The 18,968-nt window shown below is 45.8% G+C and overlaps 1 long non-coding RNA gene across 1 annotated transcript; it reads left to right on the top strand.

The window, feature by feature from the left end:
* The first annotated feature begins 674 nt into the window (after positions 1–674).
* On the top strand, positions 675–9,177 carry LOC134732684 (uncharacterized). The gene is made up of 3 exons (XR_010116109.1): positions 675–799; positions 1,107–1,194; positions 9,053–9,177. It is a non-coding gene; the product is annotated as an uncharacterized lncRNA (long non-coding RNA).
* Positions 9,178–18,968: the final 9,791 nt, after the last annotated feature.

Raw genomic sequence — 18,968 nt, forward strand, 5'->3', positions numbered from 1 at the left:
TGGGGAGTGAGGGGGCTTTCCCCGCAGTGGCAGCAGAGCAGTGGGTTCCTTGGTCCCATGAAGGTCCCTGGCTGTGTGCCAGCTGCTGCCTGCTGGTCTTTGGGGAGACGTCCTTTTGTGGCCTGGGTCATGCTGGACCTCCTGGCCTCCAGTACTGAATGTGTGGCCCATTCTTCCAGCCCAGGCAGTGCCCCGGGTGGGCTGCAGCCCCAGAGCTCTCCCCGTATCCCCCAATGGCTCTCCAGTCTGTTCGTGGGGAGGTCCAGCCCTTGGGCGTGACCGGGCGGTCACCTTGTCTCATAACAGCAAGCCCGTTGGTGGGTCCACTGGTTCCGGACTCAGCATCTGTGCCTCGTGGGACTGAAGGGAGCTCTGGGAAGCCCCCAGGCTGACCACACACAGCTCCTTTCCGGGGCTGCAGCCTGGGTTCTTAGGGGGCAGCTTGTGAAGTGGCTTCCTCTCAGAGTCCTGAAGGGTGACGTCTCTAACGCTGTCCCTCTGCGGGCCAGAGATGGGAAAGCCAGGTCTTCCATCAGCTCTGTTGATGTCTTGGCTATTCTCAGCCAGTCCACTTCCTTCTCTTTTTAAAAGATTCCCAGGTACAGAAAAAGCACGGTGGGCTTTCCCTTGACTTCTTTCTCTCCATATTTCCTCCTTCCAGACTCGCCTGAACCCTCAGTGACTGGCTTTGGTATCGAGCTGTGTATTTTGGAAATCCCTAGCTTAGTGCTTTAGGATGCGCCTTGAAATACCAAGGGAAGGGGAAGAAGAATTTGAAAAATCCCTTCTCAGGATAATGGTCTGGCCTCTCAGGCAGGAACTTTCTGCATAACCTTATTTTGAATGACCAAAGCTCAGCATTGCCTGGGTCTCTTGGGATTCCTCCTGTAACCGAGTTGAATCTGCCCACATAGTTTCCCCTCTCCCCATCTCATCACGCCTCCTCCCCCTACAGCCAGATATCAAGGGAGAACAGGGAGAGTGGGAACCGGAAGAGAAAGCATGTAACTGCCTTAAAATGGGATCCCCCTTCCCCTCTCTTGCAGTCTGAAGAACTCTGTCCAAATCACTTAGCTTTTCTTCTTTCTCTTATTGTTCTGTTAAAGCTCCAGGTATCCGTCTCTACTCTCATCACTCCCCAGCACACCCCAGTCCACCCTACATACAGTATCGTCTCCAGTCCTGCACCTTCAGGTAAGGACCACGCTTTGTCTGATTCCCCGGATACACAGCCCATGCTTTCACACCGCCATGCCATTGCCGCGCCATGCCCCCGCCTGAATGTTCTATCATCCAGTCCTTCTCCAAGGCTCATCTCAGTATCACTTCCTATGAGAAATCTTTCTCGAGTTTACTAAATCAAATGAGACTTCTCCCTCCTCTAAGGCCTGCACCACTCTGAATCTCTCACATCCTACTTTGTATTTAGATATGTGTGTATTTATCGCCCAGCTAGGCTGGGATCACTCACTCAGCTACATCTCTTCTGTATGGTTGTGGATTAAATTAAATCAAATATGAGGCTGGATGTGGTGGCTTGGGCCTGTAATCCTAGCACTTTGAGAGGCCGAGGTGGGCAGATCACCTGAGGTCGGGAGTTTGAGACCAGCCTGGTTAACATGGTGAAACCCTGTCTCTACTAAAAAAAATACAAAAAATTAGCTGAGCACAGTGGCAGGCGCCTGTAATCCCAGCTAATCAAGAGGCTGAGGCAAGAGAATTGCTTGAACCTGGGAGGCAGAGGTTGCAGTGAGCCAAGATGGCACCACTGCACTCCAGCCTAGGCTACAGAGTGAGACTTCACCTCAAAAAATAATAATAATAATTAAATCAAATATGATTATCATCAGGAATAACCCTAGATCCAGTTTTTAAGTAGGCCCAAAGCCCAGAGCACATCCCTTTACACAAATTATTGAATTTCTTTGGCCTCAGTTTCCTCCTTCGTTAAATAAATGAGTTGGTTTCCATAATGTCTTAGGTCATGTCTTTTTCTGACACTCTGTATAATTTCATCCACTCTCTTCTGTGGTCTGTGTGTGCGTGTGTGTGTGTATGTGGGGGGGAGGGCTAACTAACTGGAGAGGAAAGGTGGAGTAGTGGAATTGCCACAAGCTTTAGATTAGGATAAACTCGAGTCTAAATCCAGGCTCAGGCACCCACCTGCTAGGTGACCTTGCACACTCTTACCTGCTCTGAGTTAAATGGGAAATAGGATTGTTCACCCACTCAGTAAGCATTTACTCAGTCCTGCTAAGCACAAACATTGTGTTGGTTATCAGGGGATATTGAGTAAATAAGACGTGTCCCCTCTCTGTAGGAGGCCGGAGTTCCTCAGGAGATAAACCTATATCACAAGTAAGTGTCATAACATCCAGAAGTGCTAGGTGGGAGAATGTTCCTGATACAGTGGGGCCCAAAGGAGGGAGAGACTAAATGGATAAACAGATTATAGGGACTGATCTCACTGGGAATGTGACAGGGAAGGTTTCCCTGGAGAAGGGAGACCAGGAGGGAATACTCCTGGAACTTGTAGGTGGACAGGGAGAAGCAAACCATGCCAGGTCTATTCCTGTCATCGTGAGTCTTCTTTGACCCACCTTGGTGAGGCCTAGGAATCTTGGATCCTGAATGCATTTCCAGAGAGGTTGTCACAGCTGACATCAGTCCTGTGGCTTGGCCTCTGAATCTGTTGATTCCATTCTCAAACCTCAGTTCCTTTCCTCATTGCAGATGAGTCGCCTCCAGTGCCCGAAGCAGCCTCCTCACCCTCTGTGTATCAAGACTGACCTGTGCCCCAGCTAATCTCTTGGGGAAGAGCAGCGCCTGATATAAGGCAATTATTACCATAAGAAGTGACCCCTCCCCTAACTGCCCCCTTTACTGGGTCCAGGGGAGAAGTTTTCTTGCACAGAACCCACTAGAGTTTCTACCAAGGGACCATCTGAAAAACAACTCTAGCCAGAGGAAGCTGTTCAAACACCATCCATTTTGACACTTGGCTGGATTAGCAAGCACCTCTTCCCTCAGAGAGTGGGAAAATTTCCAGAATTAGTCTGCCGGCAGAAAGGGAGGTTGAGCAAACAGGCATATTGTTTTTTCATAGCTGTCTCTCTTGTTAATGTTTGGTCAGCCAGCCATGCATTTTTGGAGTGTTACATAGGCTTATGCTCAGCCTTCATCAGAGAACAATTAGGAAGAGTGTGGGGGAGGCCACAGGGTCAGGGATGACAGATGGGCCTCACTTAAGCAGGTTAGAAGTTCAGTTGCTCAGGAGGAGGAAGACCCATCTTTGGCTGGGGAGCACAGGGTTGGGTAGAAAGGGGAAAAATGGAAATAAGGCAGAAGGCCTCTCTTTTCTGAAATATCCCTTAGGGATAAGTCCCTGTATCTTAAGCAGTTGTTTTAGTTTTCCCTGAAGATGCATCAGCGGCCCTGGCTGAATCAAGAAGCCAGAGGCCTTGTGCCATTCTAAAATAGCAGCATTGCTATGCTTTCCAACTAAGGGATTACTCCTTGGTGAGCCAGAGAGCTTTGGAACATCATTTGGAAGCAAAACTACATTTTTTTCAAAAAGAATTTTTTTTAAAGGAAATTTTACATGCAGTGAAGTCAAGGCTTAACTCTTGAGAGGAAGCAGTACAGGGACAGTCATTGGGTCTTTGCTGATGGAATCCTTGCTCTGAGTGGAGGGTGAGTTTTTCTTTGGTGAAAGGTCAGTTGAGGTGCCTATGAGAGGGGAGGGGCAGAGGGTGCTGTTTTTCAGAAGGGTTGGTTAGTAGGAGGAAAGTGCTGGTAGTTGGTAGGAAAGTACAGAAAGTAGAAAGAGAATTCTGTGAGTTAGCCTTTGCAGCATAACAAACTGCCTCAAAACTATGTGGCTGAAAACAACCATTTTATCTGCTCAGGGTTCTGTGGGTCAGGGATTGGGTTTGGGCTCAGTTAGGTGGTTCTTCTGCTCATGTCACCTGGGGGTCATTCTTCTGGCTGCAGTTATTTGACAGCTCAAAATGGGGTTGGATAGTCTAAGATGGCCTTACTTCTCTAGCAACAGATGCTGGCTGTTAGCTGGGCCATGTGTCTCTAGAGACCAGCCTTGGCTTCTTCACGTGGTGTCTGGGTTCTAAAAGCAGCAAGAGTGAGGAAAAGGCTGACCTCACAATGGTTTTTCAAGTCTTGTCTCTTGTCCTGCACCCTCAGGTAAGGGCCACACTTTGTCCCATTCCCCTGATGCACAGCGCATGGGACATTTACTGTCCTGTTAGCAAAAGCAAGTCGTACAAGCTCCAAGTCAATGTGGGTGGGGACTGAACAAGGGTATGGATACAGGAGGGAGCCCTGGCTCCACTGGATGCCATCACTGTAACTGCCAACCCACAAGGGAAGTAAATCTTAAATGGACTTGGACACCCAAAGCTCAGTGGGATGCAAACCATGCGAATCAGAGTTATGAGCTCAAGTTGAGGAAAAAAGACCAGAGAATCATCTTGTTGAGTTTTGGAACAAGCCAGCTCTGTCCTGGGGATGCTGGGGTAGGGAGACACTGGGATTAGTAAGACTTGAATAACTCTAGTGAGAATCATTTTTAGCACCTCATAAAATTTATAACAGTGTCCTCTTCCTCCATATTTACATTTATATCCAAATAGATATGACCTGAGACTCCTCAGGCCTCCCTAGACTATAGGAAAGATGGTAGTATGGCCATAGAGTCTAAATGGAAAAACAGACACCATTTCCAGGTTTTACAACAGAAGGAATGGTTTATGCTGGTGATGGAAGGGCAGAGGACCAAAGGGGTCAGTGCAACAGCCCAGGGATGAGCAATGGCAGGAGGTCACTACTCCTCTGAGATTGGAGAGGCAAAGAGAAGACACCAACTAATAGAGTCCAGAGACCAGAGTGACATGGTACAAAACACAGTCATAATGGACCTGTCTGATGGGAGCTGGAGCCGTGGAGAAGACAGAGCCACTGAGGGAGAAGCCACCCAAGACTGAGAGGGAGTGACAGCAGAAGCCTGGCTTCTTCCTTCCTTCCAACCCCTCATCTCCTGACAGTGCCTTTTATGAGCTACACGTGGCCAGAACCCACTACTCTAGGAGCCTCTGAAACACAGCCTGCAAGGGTAGCCCCCTGTAATAGACAGTAGGAACAATTCAAGGAATGGATCTGGGGCGGAGAGGCTCAGGACCAGCCCATGGAGCACATTCACAGTAATAACCCAAATATTACCCCTGCTCGATCAAGTAAGACTCTTTGTTCCCCACACAGTCCCACTGTAATTTCTGTGCATCTCTGTGGGTATTTCTTATGAGCACAAGAAAAACTTTGAGGTTGACATCCAAAAGCCATTGAGAAGGGGCGTCTCCCACCCTGAGAATGCTGCTCTGCCCAGGCTGCTGTCTTTTGCTACCCTGAGGCTGAAAACACTGATGTGCCAATGTGGCACTGAACACTCCCACATCCTCCTGGAGTCTGAACCTCACTAGCCCACTCAGAAGCGAAGAGATGCCTTTTCCACCCTGCCATTCTCTTTATAACAGTACTTTATAAAAATAATTCATACAGCCCCTCCTCAGACACTGTCTTTGAGACCAGGTCAAGGAGCACTGTACAAGGCTGACTCCCCATTCCCCCATCTGGTAGCATCTGACCAAACCATTCTCACATCCTCCTTCCACCAGCACATCTCCCTGCAAATCCGCTCCTGGATGTTCACTCCCCTTTACCAGACACATCCAGTCATACATAGATAAATCCCTGAAGGGTTCGAGCTGGGACCACACAGTCAAACACACATGCATGCATGCATACATACGTACACACAAGTATGTGCTCACATCATTACTACCACAACCTCTGCAAGAGTGCACAAGAAATGAGAAAAATGATCACTGATTAACACCTCCAATGTGTCACATAGTTTATATTAATTCCTTTGCTCCTGAAGAAAACCCTACATGTAGGCCTGATTCTCATTTACAGGTAAGAAAACTGAGGTGCATATTTCTGTGACTGGCTCTAGCTTACACAGTAAAGATGCAATAAGATCAAGATGTTAAGTCAGGTCTATAGAACACCAAAATCCATATCCTTCCCCTACCATGTTGTCTTTCAACCTATATGAACAGCATTTTATTCTTGTCTTGGTATTATTTCTTATTGTCCTAGTAAGATTGAATAAACTGTTATTTCTAAGCCTTCTTATATCTTTGAGTACCAAAGAGTACCATCTTCTGGTGAGTGGCCCCTAGATTTCAGCTTAGGGACTACCTAAAAATAATCATAAGCAGTGTGCTGTTTCGTGCTTCCATATTGTTTTCCAAAGATTTATATTGTTATTACGAGAGGGGCATACTGGAGGATAGCCCCTGGAGGTGATATCGCCTGGGATCTGGAGGTGATTGAGCACTGCTGTTGAGAACACAAACTTTGGCACTGAGCACAGCCTTGGGAAAGGAATTTTCCGTGTGCACACAAAGCTGCATTGTAGCTGGGAGTGTGGGTAATGGCCAGCACACGACTCACAGCCAAGCCAGGCCAACCCTGTAGAATCTTAGCAGCAGTATGGATTTGGAGAGGAGGGAGAGGTTGGGGAAGGCAGAGAGATTAGCCATTGCAATGAATGGTCCCTGTGAGAGGTGATGGGTGGCGATTCTCTAGTTCTGGGTCAAGGCTTCCTGTACTTGAAGGGCAAATGTGAGTAGCAGAGCTGTGGGAAATGAGGAATGCTGTTTCTAGGAAATGAATGTCCTCCTGGCTCTCCCAGTCACTGTCCTTTAAGTCTGATGAGGCTGCCCCATGTTCTGAGACAACCAGGTCTGCTCTCAATAGCTGGGCCTTCAGCTACCTTGTTCACCACTTCATCCCTGGTGTCTGTGCATAGTAGGCGCTCAATAAACACTTGCTGAATGAATGAACAAATCAAACAGATCAATTTAAGAATCTATTATAAATTTCACCTGCACAAAGTCTTTCTTCTAATGACCATGTTAATACAGTGCAAGGCTGAAAACTTCAATGCATTTTATTTAGAAAATTTTTTATAATATTAAGAAAATGGTATTACAGAATGATTAGGAATTGAAGGAGAAATAAATACTCATAATCACCCCTTTCCAGAGCAACTATTATTACACCATGTTTCCCTCGAATATTTGGTCAAGTGCTGGTATAATTTTACATGCTTCCATTTATATGTGCATTTCATTTTGTTTCTTCTGTGTGTGTGTGTGTGTGTGTGTTTCACTGCAGGACATTGTACCATAGTATCTCCATGTCGCAACCTAATCTACATAAACATTTTACATTACCTTATTGCATAGCCTTAAAGTGAGGCCTTCGCAAATTCAACTCCTGCATCAGCTCTGTTTCTCTTCCAAGGACTTTTTGGAACATGCGGGAATTTCTGCCTTTTTTTTTTTTTTTTTTTTTTTTTTTTGAGACAGAGTCTCGCTCTGTCACCCAAGCTGGAGTGCAGTGGCGCAATCTCGGCTCACTGCAACCTCCGCCCCTCCAGGTTTAAGCAATTCTCTGCCTCAGCCTCTGGAGTAGCAATTCTCCGCCTCAGCCTCCGGAGTAGCTGCTGGGATTACAGGCGCGTGCCACCACGCCTGGCTAATTTTTTTGTATTTTTAGTAGAGACGGGGTTTCACCATCCACCATCTTGGCCAGGCTGGTCTTGAACTCCTAACTTCATGATCCACCTGCCTCGGCCTTCCAAAGTGCTGGGATTACGGGTGTGAGCCACTGCGCCTGGGCCATCTTTTAAACAACACTGTCTCTTTCCATACATTTCCTTCTGCTTCCATTCACAGCAGAACTTCTCTCAACTGTTGTCTATCTCCCATTCATGGTCTTCCCCATTCTTCTCTTCCCCTTCTCTCTTGAACTTATTCTATGCAGATTTTTGTCCTCACCACTCCATAGATTGCTCTTGTCAAGATCCCCATGATGTTAATGATGCTAAACCCAATGTTCAGTTTTCAGATATCATCTTATTTGACCTGTCAATAGCATTTAACATCATCCCTCACTCCCTCCTTCTTGAATCCCGTTCTTCTCTTGAGTTCCGAGAAAACTCGCCTGGTTTCTTCTCATATCCTTGACTGCTCCCTCTCAGTCTCCTCAAACTCCAGATGTTGGCATGTTCCAGAGTTAAGTCCACAGAGCTCATCTTTCCTCTGTCCATACTCATTCCTTTGAGATATCATCCATGCTCCTGCCATCTGTGTGCCACCAAAGACTCCCCATTCTCTATCTGCACCTAGACCTTTCCTCTGAACTGTGGACTCTTATGCCAACTGTCCACTCAACATGACAACCTGGATCACTAATAGGCATCACAACCTTCAGGTGTCCAAAAATGAAACTCCAGGCTGGACATGGTGGCACATACCTGTAATCCGAACACTTTGGGAGGCCAAGGCTGAAGAATCACTTGAGGCCAGGAGTTTGAGACCAGCCTGGACATCATAGCAAGACCCTATCTCTACAAAAATATATATATAGCCAGGCGTGGTCATACATGCTTGTAGTCCTAGCTACTTGGGAGGCTGAGGTGGGAGGGTCACTTGAGCCCAGAAGGTCGAGGCTGCAGTGCGCTGTGGTTGCATCACTGCACTCCAGCCTGGGTGACAGAACGAGACCCTGTCTCTAAAAAAAGTTTTAAAAATAATGAAAAATAAAAAGAAAGAAACTCCTGACTCTTCACTCTAATCTTCTCTCATAGTCTTCTCCAGCTCAAAAAGTGGAAATTCTGTCTTTTCCAGTTGCCCAGACAAAAGCTCTTGTTATGTTGATTCTTCTCTTTATTTCCCACAGATTTGTTGATCTGTCAATGAATCCAATGGCTCTTTCTAAAAATACATGTAAAATCCAACCATTTCTCATCCCTCCACTGGTTAAAGCCACCATCCTATCCCCCTGAATTGCTTCAAGAGCATCCCAATGTCATCTAGCTTTGTCCCCCATAGTTCGTTCTCAATGCAGCAGCCAGAGTGGGTGCCTATTAACCTACATCACATTTTGTCATTTCTCTGTACAAAAGGTTCCAGCGGCATACCATCACACAAGGAATGAAGCCACTGTCACCCACAGAAGGAAACCACTGTCTCTACCATGGCCTGCAAGGCCTCCACATCCAGCACCCCACAGCTAGACCTCATAGACCTCACTTATTGCTCCCCTTCTGGGTCTCTCCACTGCCCTCAAACATTCTGCTTCTGCCACAGGACCTTGACACTTGCTGATTTCTCTGCTTGGAATGTTCTTTCCAAAGACCTTTAGAGTCTTTGGGTATTTGTTCAAATGTGAAGCCTTCCCTGACTATTCCAGTGAAAACTGCAACCCAGTCCCTGGCTTCATATTTTCCTGGTTTGCCTTGTGTGTGACCATATGAGCTACTGTACAATTTATTTCTTTTCTTGTATTCTGGGCCTCTACCCGGGGCAATATTTTTTATTCTTTTCTTTCTTTTTTTTTTTTTTTCCACTGCTTTCTACCCGATGCCTAGAACGGTGTCTGACATGCAATGTTTGCTGAATGAATTGATCTGAGATCTGGCGTCTGAGAGTTGAAAGTCTCGCCCACGAGACGTGAGAGGGCAGAGCACAGTGAGAGGATTGCGGGCTGCCCCCTGTGCCTTGCCTGTTCGTTCATCGAACAGCAATCCAGCTGTCTCCATCTGTTCACAGGACACGCCTGTGAGCGCCACGTCAGGGAAGAATGTTTGACATCCCTGAACTCATGCTACTCAGCAGCAGAGGGCCTGCAGCATGGTCGTTACTTATTAAATATTTAAGTTCATTAACACACAAGAAAAGGGCTCCTGAAAATAGTCTGGAAGCACTCAGGACCGGCTTTATCTCTTTCCCAGTTTTGCCTTGGGCCAGCTGTGTGCTAAATTTGTTCACTTATTTACTCAGCCAGTCAATAAATGCAGCTTTGTAAATCACGTGATTGTTATTATTGTAAACAGTGGTTCTCAAAAAGCAAGTGGAAAGGGCAATTCCTCTAATGCTTTTTCCCTAAGAGTTTTTGTTCCAAGTAGAAACTTCAATGCCCCCATCCAATCAGCACAAATCCAAATGCACTGTCTGGCCAAGCACATCAAGTTTTTAGCTCACCACCCCCTCCAGAAGTTTGGAGAACATTTCCCTGAAGAAAGCCCTACCTTATCCCTTAAGTGCATTGGCGGTTGCTTACAGCCCAGGGCAGATGTGTGGTCATTCACAGTTAAGTGGGTGCAGGCCGGTTAGTGGACAGACATGAAGTATGCACAAATGAGCCAACAAGCCAACAGTGGAAACCCCAGAGTGGTGCAATGGCTGTGTCTGCCCCAGTCACTCAATTTTTTCTTCATTTCCTAGCACCTCCTCATAGCCGCACTAACCGTCTGATTCGCATTATGATCTGTGCTTTATACATCGAACAGCAAGATAGGCTGAGAAGCTCATCCTGCCCATCAGTGAGTGGTGTTGCCCTTCATGATTGTATTAGTCTGTTCTCACACTGCTAATAAAGACATACCTCAGACTGGATTTCAATGGACTCACAGTTCCACGTGGCTGAGAAGGCCTCACAATCATGGCAGAAGACAAAGGAAGAGCAAAGGGACGTCTTACATGGCAGCAGGCAAGACAGAGTGAGAGTCAAGCAAAACGGGAAACCCCTTATAAAACCATCAAATCTCCTGAGACTTATTCACTACCACGAGATCAGTATGGGGAAAACTGCCCCCGTGATTCAATTATCTCCCATGGGGCACCTCCCACAACAGGTGGGAATTATGGGAGCTACAATTCAAGATGAGATTTGGGCAGGGACATGGCCAAACCATATCAGTGGTCATCCACATCTTGTCACCTTTTCAGTTGTTGGCCCCTGAGTGTGGCCGAGTGTGGCTACTTCAAGGGAAGTTCAGTAGCAGGAGATTGTTTGGCCACTGCTTTCTACTCAGATTGAGAGCAGTTGACTCCATCGTTCAAGTGTCCATCTTGGGGAAGAATTGATTTCAGAGGCAGACGAAACTGCCATCTTCATACCAATTCATTGCTCACACCAGAGAAACCCATTCCAACTGCGCTTTTGGTCTGTGTCAGTTTGGTTCTTTGGGACTTACTTTGAATTGTCGTATTTGGCAGGTATGCAGTACCTGTGATTATTTAAGTAAAAAGGATTGTGTGAGTAAAAAAGATGAAACTATGGATACATGCGCCAACGTGGACGCTCTCAAATACATTAAGCTAGGTCAGTGGTCCTCAATCAGGAGTGATTTTGCACCCCAGAGGGCATTTTGCAATGCCTAAAGACATTTGTGGTTGTGACAACTGGGGAGAGAGGTGTTACTGGAATCCAGTGGGTGGATACCAGAGATGCTGCTAAACATTCTATAGTGCACAGGACAAGCCGGCACAGCAAAGAATGATCTGGCCCACAATGTCAACAGCACCAGGGTGAGAAACCTTGTGCCAAGTGAAAGAAGCAGACTGCATTTATATGACATTCTGGAAAAGGCAAAACCATAGGGATAGAAAATCCATCAGTAATTGCCAGGAGTTGGGGATTAAGTCCAAACGGGTATAGGGGAATTTGGGGGGTGAAGCAAATGTCCTCTATCTTGATGGTGATGGTATTTACATACAGAACTATACACTTAAAAGGGTGAATTTGACCATATGGAAATTAAACTTATACCTGAAACAGCAAACAAAAACCCAGCTCTGTCTGAACCAAAGAAATTCTGGAGAAGGTAGGGAGAAAAAGTAGCCACCAAAGAAAAAACTGTGGGTGGGGGAAGAGAGGCTGAAGTGTAGAGAAGAATAAGGGCCGGGTTCAGTGGCTCTCACCTGTAATTTCCGCACTTTGGGGAGGCCAAGGTGGGTGGATCTCTTCAGCCCAGGAGTTCAAGACCAACCTGGGCAACATGAAGAAACCCCATCTCTACCAAAAAAAAAATTTTTTTTTAAATTAACCAGGTGTGATGGCGTGCGTGTGTGGTCTCAGCTACTCAGAAGGCTGAGGTGGGAGGATCGTTTGAACCCAGGAAGTTGAGGCTGCAGTGAGCCGTGATCTCACCACTGCACCCCAGTCTGGGCAACAGAGTGAGACCCTGTCTCAAAAAAAAAAAAAGAGAAAGAGAGAAAGAAAGAAAGAAAGAAAGAAAGAAAGAAAGAAAGAAAGAAAGAAAGAAAGGAAGGAAAAGAAAAAAGAACCATAGAAAGACAGATTTTTGTTTGTTTTTCAAAACTAAATTAACTGAATGCCCCTCAGCAAATGATACCTCATCAAAAGCTACTTTGTTGTTGTTGCCCGATACTTTTATAAAACAGCTTCAATGAGGTATACTTACCATGCAATGAACTGCACAACTTTAAAATGTTCCATCTGGTCAGTTTTGACCTATGCATATACCTGTTAAACAATTATCACAATCATAATAAACATATCCAACATTCTTAAAAGCTTCTCCTTGTCTTTTTGCAACCCTTCCCTGTCATTCCTCCCCTAAAAACAGTAGTACTGATCACATCGGGTTGTTGTGAGAATTTAAATAAGATTCAAGCATAGAGAGCGCCATGTTATATATACACTTTGCTTTCTGTCTTTAGGGAGGGGAAGCCACTGTCTAGTGAAAAAGACCTGAATTCCATGCCCAGATCACTGCTTATTCTTGGTACAGGGCTGGAGTGGAGTTGAGGATTGTGTAAGTGTTGCAAGCAAAGAGAATGTGCTCAATAAATGATTATTGAATGAATAAATGAACGAATCCACCAGATCTATGTGCTCAAAAATCTAACCTAGAGACAAGAACAACACAAGTAAAATAAATTGATACAAATAAGAGGCATTATATAATCACGTGGCATTAAATACATGTACATATTATTAAATAGGTCTCAAATTGATTTTGTTTTCTTTCCCACAAAACACATTCTTCCTCCTGAAGATCCTTATTTGTGTCTGGTGTCCATTTAGCCACCCAAACCAAATCACCCATCCTCAATTTCCCATTCGCCCTCAACTGATCTGGCTCAAATCGATAGGCACACAGTCCTGTTTATTTGACTTCATCTCTTGTTGTTGTTGTTGTTTTTTTTTTTTTTTTGAGATAGGGTCTCCCTTTGTTGCCCAGGCTGGAGTGCAGTGGTGTAATCTGGACTTATTGCAGCCTCCACCTCTCTGACTCAAGTGATCCTCCCACCTCAGCCGGGAGTAGCTGGGACCACAGGTGCACGGCACCACACCTGGCTAGGTTTTGTCTTTTTTGTCAAGACAGGGTTTTGCCATGTTTCCCAGGCTGGTCTTGAACTCCTGGACTAAAGTGATCCTCCTGCCTCAGCCTCCCAAAGTGTTGGGATTACGGGCGTGAGCCACCATGCCTGGCTTTTGATTTCATCTCTTGATGCTTCTATGTCCTCTTCATCTCCACGGCAGTTCCAGCTCCCATCACATCTCACAGCGCTGAAGTTGGCCTCCACCTCTGGTCTTTCTACTCTGCAGGCTAAGTCTTTCCTAAAAATCCTGGTCCTTCCCCACTTCTCCAGTAACTCTTTATTACCCCCCTCCAAGGCAAAGCACCACCTCCCCAAGTACAAAATATTTTATTACCTGGACTAAATCTACCTTGTCAGTCTCTCACCCACACTTAAAGTCTTAGCCAGGCCTATGAATTCACCTTTTCCTCAATATACCACAATCGTTCCTCTCCCCACATCTTTTTTCTTGTTAATTTAAAAAAATTGTAATAAAATTACATTTATAAAATGTATCATTTTAACCATTTTTACGTAGAAAGCTCAGTGATATTAAGTACATTCACACTGTTGTGCAACCATTCCCACCATCCATCTCCGGAACTTTTTCATCTTCCCCAACTGAAACCTTACGCCCATCAAACAAAAGCATTCTCCCTTCTCTCAAGCCCCTGGAAACCATTCTACTTTCTGTCTCTATGAATTTTACTACTCCAGATAATCCATGTAAGTGGAAGCATACACTATTTGTTTTTTTGTGTCTGGCTTATTTCACTTAAGGTCTTTGAGATTCATCCATATTTAACATGTGTCAGATTTCATTCACTTTTATGGCTGAATAATATTCCATTGTAGGCATGGCCTACATTTTGTTTATCCATTCAGCCATCGATGAAAAGTTGGGTTGTTTCCATCTTTTCACCCTTATGAATAATCCAGCTATGAACATTGGTGTACAAGCCCTGTTCAAATCTCTGCTTTCTTTCCCCTGGAACCTTTATTGCATGTTCCTTCTGGCTAGAGAGTCAGCCTGTAGGCACCTTCCACCCCTCTTTCTGAAGAACTCCTACTCATTCAGCAAGACTCATCTTAGTCGGGCGTGGTGGCTCACACCTGAAATCCCAGCACTTTGGGAGGTTGAGGCGGGTGGATCACCTGAGGTCAGGCATTCAAGACAAGTTTGGCCAACATGGTGAAACCCTGTCTCTATTAACAATACAAAAATTAGCTGGGTGTGGTGGTGCATGCCTGTAGTCCCAGCTACTTAGGAAGCTGAGGCAGGAGAATCGTTTGAACCTGGGAGGTGGAGGTTGCAAGTGAGCCGAGATCGCGCAACTGCACTCCAGCCTGGGTGACAGACTGAGATTCTGTCTCAAAAAAACAAAAAAACAAAACAAAACAAAACACCTCATCTCTCAAAAGTCCATTTTCTAATTTAATCAAAGAGAGGTAGCCTTGACTTCCTCTGCATCTTCCTAGCCCTACATACTATGCCCTCTTATGGTCCTTATTTCCTTGAATCACAATCACTTGTGCCATTGCCTTCCTCCCTTGCTAAACTGTACTTTAGTGAAAAGGGAGCTTACCTTGTAATCTTTCTCCTCCAGATATCACGCTTAGGCCACTGTCAGAACTTCATAAATATTTGAGAAGAAATAGTTTAAGGACTGCCTCTGGGTTCTTCAGTCCCAACCTCTCTAGGGACTCAAGGAATATTATCAACTGATATTGATTTTTATTGTTTGTTGGCTCCAGGATAAAGATCCAGCACAGATTTCTGACCTTCGAAGTATTTTCTGGCTGCCACACCGTCTTATTTCCCTGGAGGTCACTGAGGAGATGAATCACCGTGGTTAGACCCTCTGAAGTGCAACTTCTCTGAATCCTAGTACTCATCTACCTACACAGCCCTGGTGGGAAGGCTCGAGCCAGCTGAGCTTTCATTTACACCTTCAGCCATGCAGACTCAAACCTTTCTAATCATGCCAAAGTGGAGGACCAGGGGAGCAGAGTGAACATGAGTTGAAATGAGCTCTCAACTTCAGAATTAAAAAGCATTTTCTCAGCCTTTCTAAGGACCATGCTGCTAAAGGTACAGACTTTAATAGTTATAAGAAAGCCATTGGGAAACCTAAAAGACAGGTCTTGGCTCCCCATCCACTCCCCTCTTTCCCATTTTGTTGGCTCTGCTCCTTCCCTGCCAGCTCTATCTTTCTTTCCTGAATATCCTAGTGTGTGGCCTTGTCTTGTGGAGTGTCCCATGCTCTGCAGTTGTTTGACTATTTTCTTCCTCTTGCCTATGATCCCAACTCACACAAAGGAGAAAGCATCTCTAACCTGCCTTGGATGATGATGTGTTCAGCACATCACAGTGTGTGGCTTTCATTTGTTTATCCTTTTGATCATTGACCTCACCTCTTGTGCTCCATGCTGGAGGAATCCAGATATCTGCTCACGTTTGAGAGGTGGGAGCAGGAAGGTTGTGTTCCCCCCCACAGCGAGGGAAGCACACCCATGCAGGCATGTGCACGTGCACACTTTGAAAAAAGTTCAATCACGTCCTAATAAAGTTCAAGTTCAAGTGCGATTTCCCATCCCTATTTGAGTCCAGAATATGTTGAGAAGTTTAGGGTAGGCTCCTGGGATAACTGAACTCATCCTCAGATCATATTAACCTCTAAAATAAAATGCTAAGACGGAAGTTTGTCCTGAGATTGGAATGTCTTCAAAACATTCTAGGTATGCCTCCAGGTATAAGAGACAAATCCACTAGCAGAGTTTCGGCACCTAAGCGTGCCATAGTATCTTTTCTTGAGTTCTATTACAACAATGTTCAATTCCCTTAGCCCTGGAGGCGGCAACTACAGGAAGTCACGGAGGAAAAGCAAGAAGGGAAGAAAAGTCCATTCTCTTCATGAGGAAGACAGAGTGCAGGGAGACTGGACTGAGACGAGGAGACCATCTAGGTGGCAGCCGTCAAAACTGTGGGGCTCTGAACTAGGGCAGGGGCTCTAGGTGTTGGGTCTAGATAACTGGGTGACTGGCTAAGAAAGACTAGAAAACATTTTAGGAAAAAATAATGACCAGTTTGTGCTATGTTGAGTTTGGGCTGGCGCCATCAAATCTTACCTGTCTTCTGCCTGGGCATGTCCCTGCTCTTGTCCCCATGGTCTGTTTTCCACATTGTAGGCTGATCAAGTCTAATCAGGGGCTTCTCTAGGCTATAGTCCAAAGTCTTCAATGTGGCCTACGGTATCTTGTATGCATTGCTCCTGCCAACCCTCCAGCTTATTTGTGTATAGTCTGTCTTTCCTATAGGAAGCTCCATGAGGCCACGAAGGATGTCTCTCTTATTCTTGGATTCATTTGCAATGCCCAGCACATAATTGGTTCTAGAGAGAAACGGAGAAGAGAGAAACTGAGAGAGAGAGAAAGTAAAGAATGAATAATGTCCAACTGGAGACGCTGGCAGATAATTTGAGCTATAAATTTGGGGCCATTAACATTAAAAAGGTATATGAAGACATGGAAGTAAACGAATTTGCGTATTGTCAGAAAAGATGAAACCTTGGGGAACAATGACATTCTAGGTGGCCACATGAGTGAGGAAGGATAAGCAACCCTAAATGAGGCTGCCTGAGAACAAGCTGCTAAAGACACAGGCAGGGAACTGGCCAAGAGCATAGGGCAATAGGAAGGAGTGCAGTGTGGGAAGAACTGACAGGAGGCCACATTTACAGTCCACACGAGATAGAAGAACAAGGCCAATGACACCAAAAGAAAATAGTCAAACAACTGCAGAGCATGGGACACTCCACAAGACAATCACGAAGATCTCCTTATTTATATATTTGAGATAGGGTCTCACTCTGTCACTCAGGCTGGAGTACAGTGGTATGATCATAGTTCACTGCAACCTCAAACTCCTGGGCTCAAATGATCCTCCCAAGAAGCTAGGACTACAGGTGCTCACCACCACATGTGGCTAAATTTTTAAATATTTTATAGAAATGGGGTCTCCGTTTGTTGACCAGACTGGTCTTGAACTCCTGGCTTCCAGCAATCCTCCTGCCTTGGCCTCCCAAAGTGCTGGGAATCCAAGTGTGAGCCACTGCACCTGGCCAGGATTTTTTTTTTATCATTGTTATTTTTAAAAAAGAAGCTAAAAAGGGTCAATCACAAAAATATTTTTTTGTTGGATCTTGGTTCATAAAAAAATTAAACTCTAAAGTTAGCTGTGTGGATATCTGCAGAAAGAGCCTTACAAAGGAGAGGAAGAGTCAGTGCAAAGGTTCCAAAAGGGGACCCTGCCCAGCCTGTTCAAGGAAAGGCAAGGAGGCCAGTGTGGCCAGAGGAGGGTGAGAAAGTTGGACGAGGGTAGAATTCATAGCGTCTTGGATGCAATTGGTAAAGACTTTGAACTTGACTCAATTTTTGGCATACTCAGTTTGAAATATCTATGTAACATCCAAGTGGAGATGCTGAGCAGACAGCTGGGTATGCAAGTCTGAAATTCAAGGGAGGTCAGGTGTGGTGGCTCACATCTATAATGCCAGCACTTTGGAAGGCTGAGGTGGGCAGATCGCTCGAGCCCAGGAGTTTCAGACCAGCCTGTGCAATATAACGAGACCCCATTTCTTTTTTTTTTTTTTTTTTTTTTGAGACGGAGAACGAGACCCCATTTCTACACAAAATTTAAAATTTAACTGGGTGTGGTGGTGCACACCTGTAGTCCCAGCTATTTGGGAGGCTGAGGTGGGGGGATTGCTTGAGCCCAGAAGGTCTTCAGTGAGCCTCATGCCACTGTACTCCAGCCTGGGTGACAGAGTGAGACTCTGTCTCAAAGAAAGAAAGAAAAAAAAAAGTCAGGGGAGAAGCCATGAAAGGAGACAAAAAAATTTGGGAGTCATCAGCAAATTAGATGATTTCTAAGCCATAAAACTAGATGAGATCACGGAGGGAATGAGGATAAGGAGGAGAAAAAGGCCGAGGAGTGAGCATCGGGCCTTCCAAGGCAAGAGGTCAGGAGAAAAGCAGGGATCAGCCAAGGTGGCTCTGAAGGACTGGCCAGTGTGAGGGAAGGGAACCCACAGAAAGCGGTGCCCTGGAAGCGAGTGTGGATGGGGGAAGCGATCATCTGGGTCCCCTGCTGCGTCAAAAATGAGGCCCGAGGCCTGGGCTAATCCACGCAGAGGCACAGCTGACCTTGACCTTGGCAGGGCAGTTTTGGTGGAGGGAAGTAGCAAAGGCCTGCCAGGACGAGGGCTGGGAGAGACTAGGAAGAGAGCCATTGGAAACAGTGCACAGAGCAGAGTTGGTGGGGGGGTGTCACAAGCAAAGGGGCAGGGGGTCAAGAGAAGTTTGGGGCTTTTGATTTCTTTCTCTTTTTGCTTTAAGATTGGAAAAGAGATGGCCAGTCCATAATGTTAATGGGACTAAGTGAGTCAATGAAGGAACCCATGAGGGAGTGAGTGACTGAGGGCAGACACAGGGTCAAGCGAAGTTTCTGCCATCTGAGAGAGGTCTGAGCAGGAGTCCCAGGACACAGGAGATCGCCCTGGAGAGTGGATTCACAGAGACGGGTGGGGGTGCAGTCCGTCCGCAGTCGCTGCCTTGAGGGGCCCTTTGTGTCTTACCCTCCTGTTGAATCTGGCTGTCCCCACAGCTACTTTGCCTGGGGCCCAACTAGGGCAGAGATGCAAATACGCC

This window comes from Symphalangus syndactylus, chromosome 16 (assembly GCF_028878055.3).
Source record: "Symphalangus syndactylus isolate Jambi chromosome 16, NHGRI_mSymSyn1-v2.1_pri, whole genome shotgun sequence".
Lineage (NCBI taxonomy): Eukaryota > Metazoa > Chordata > Mammalia > Primates > Hylobatidae > Symphalangus > Symphalangus syndactylus.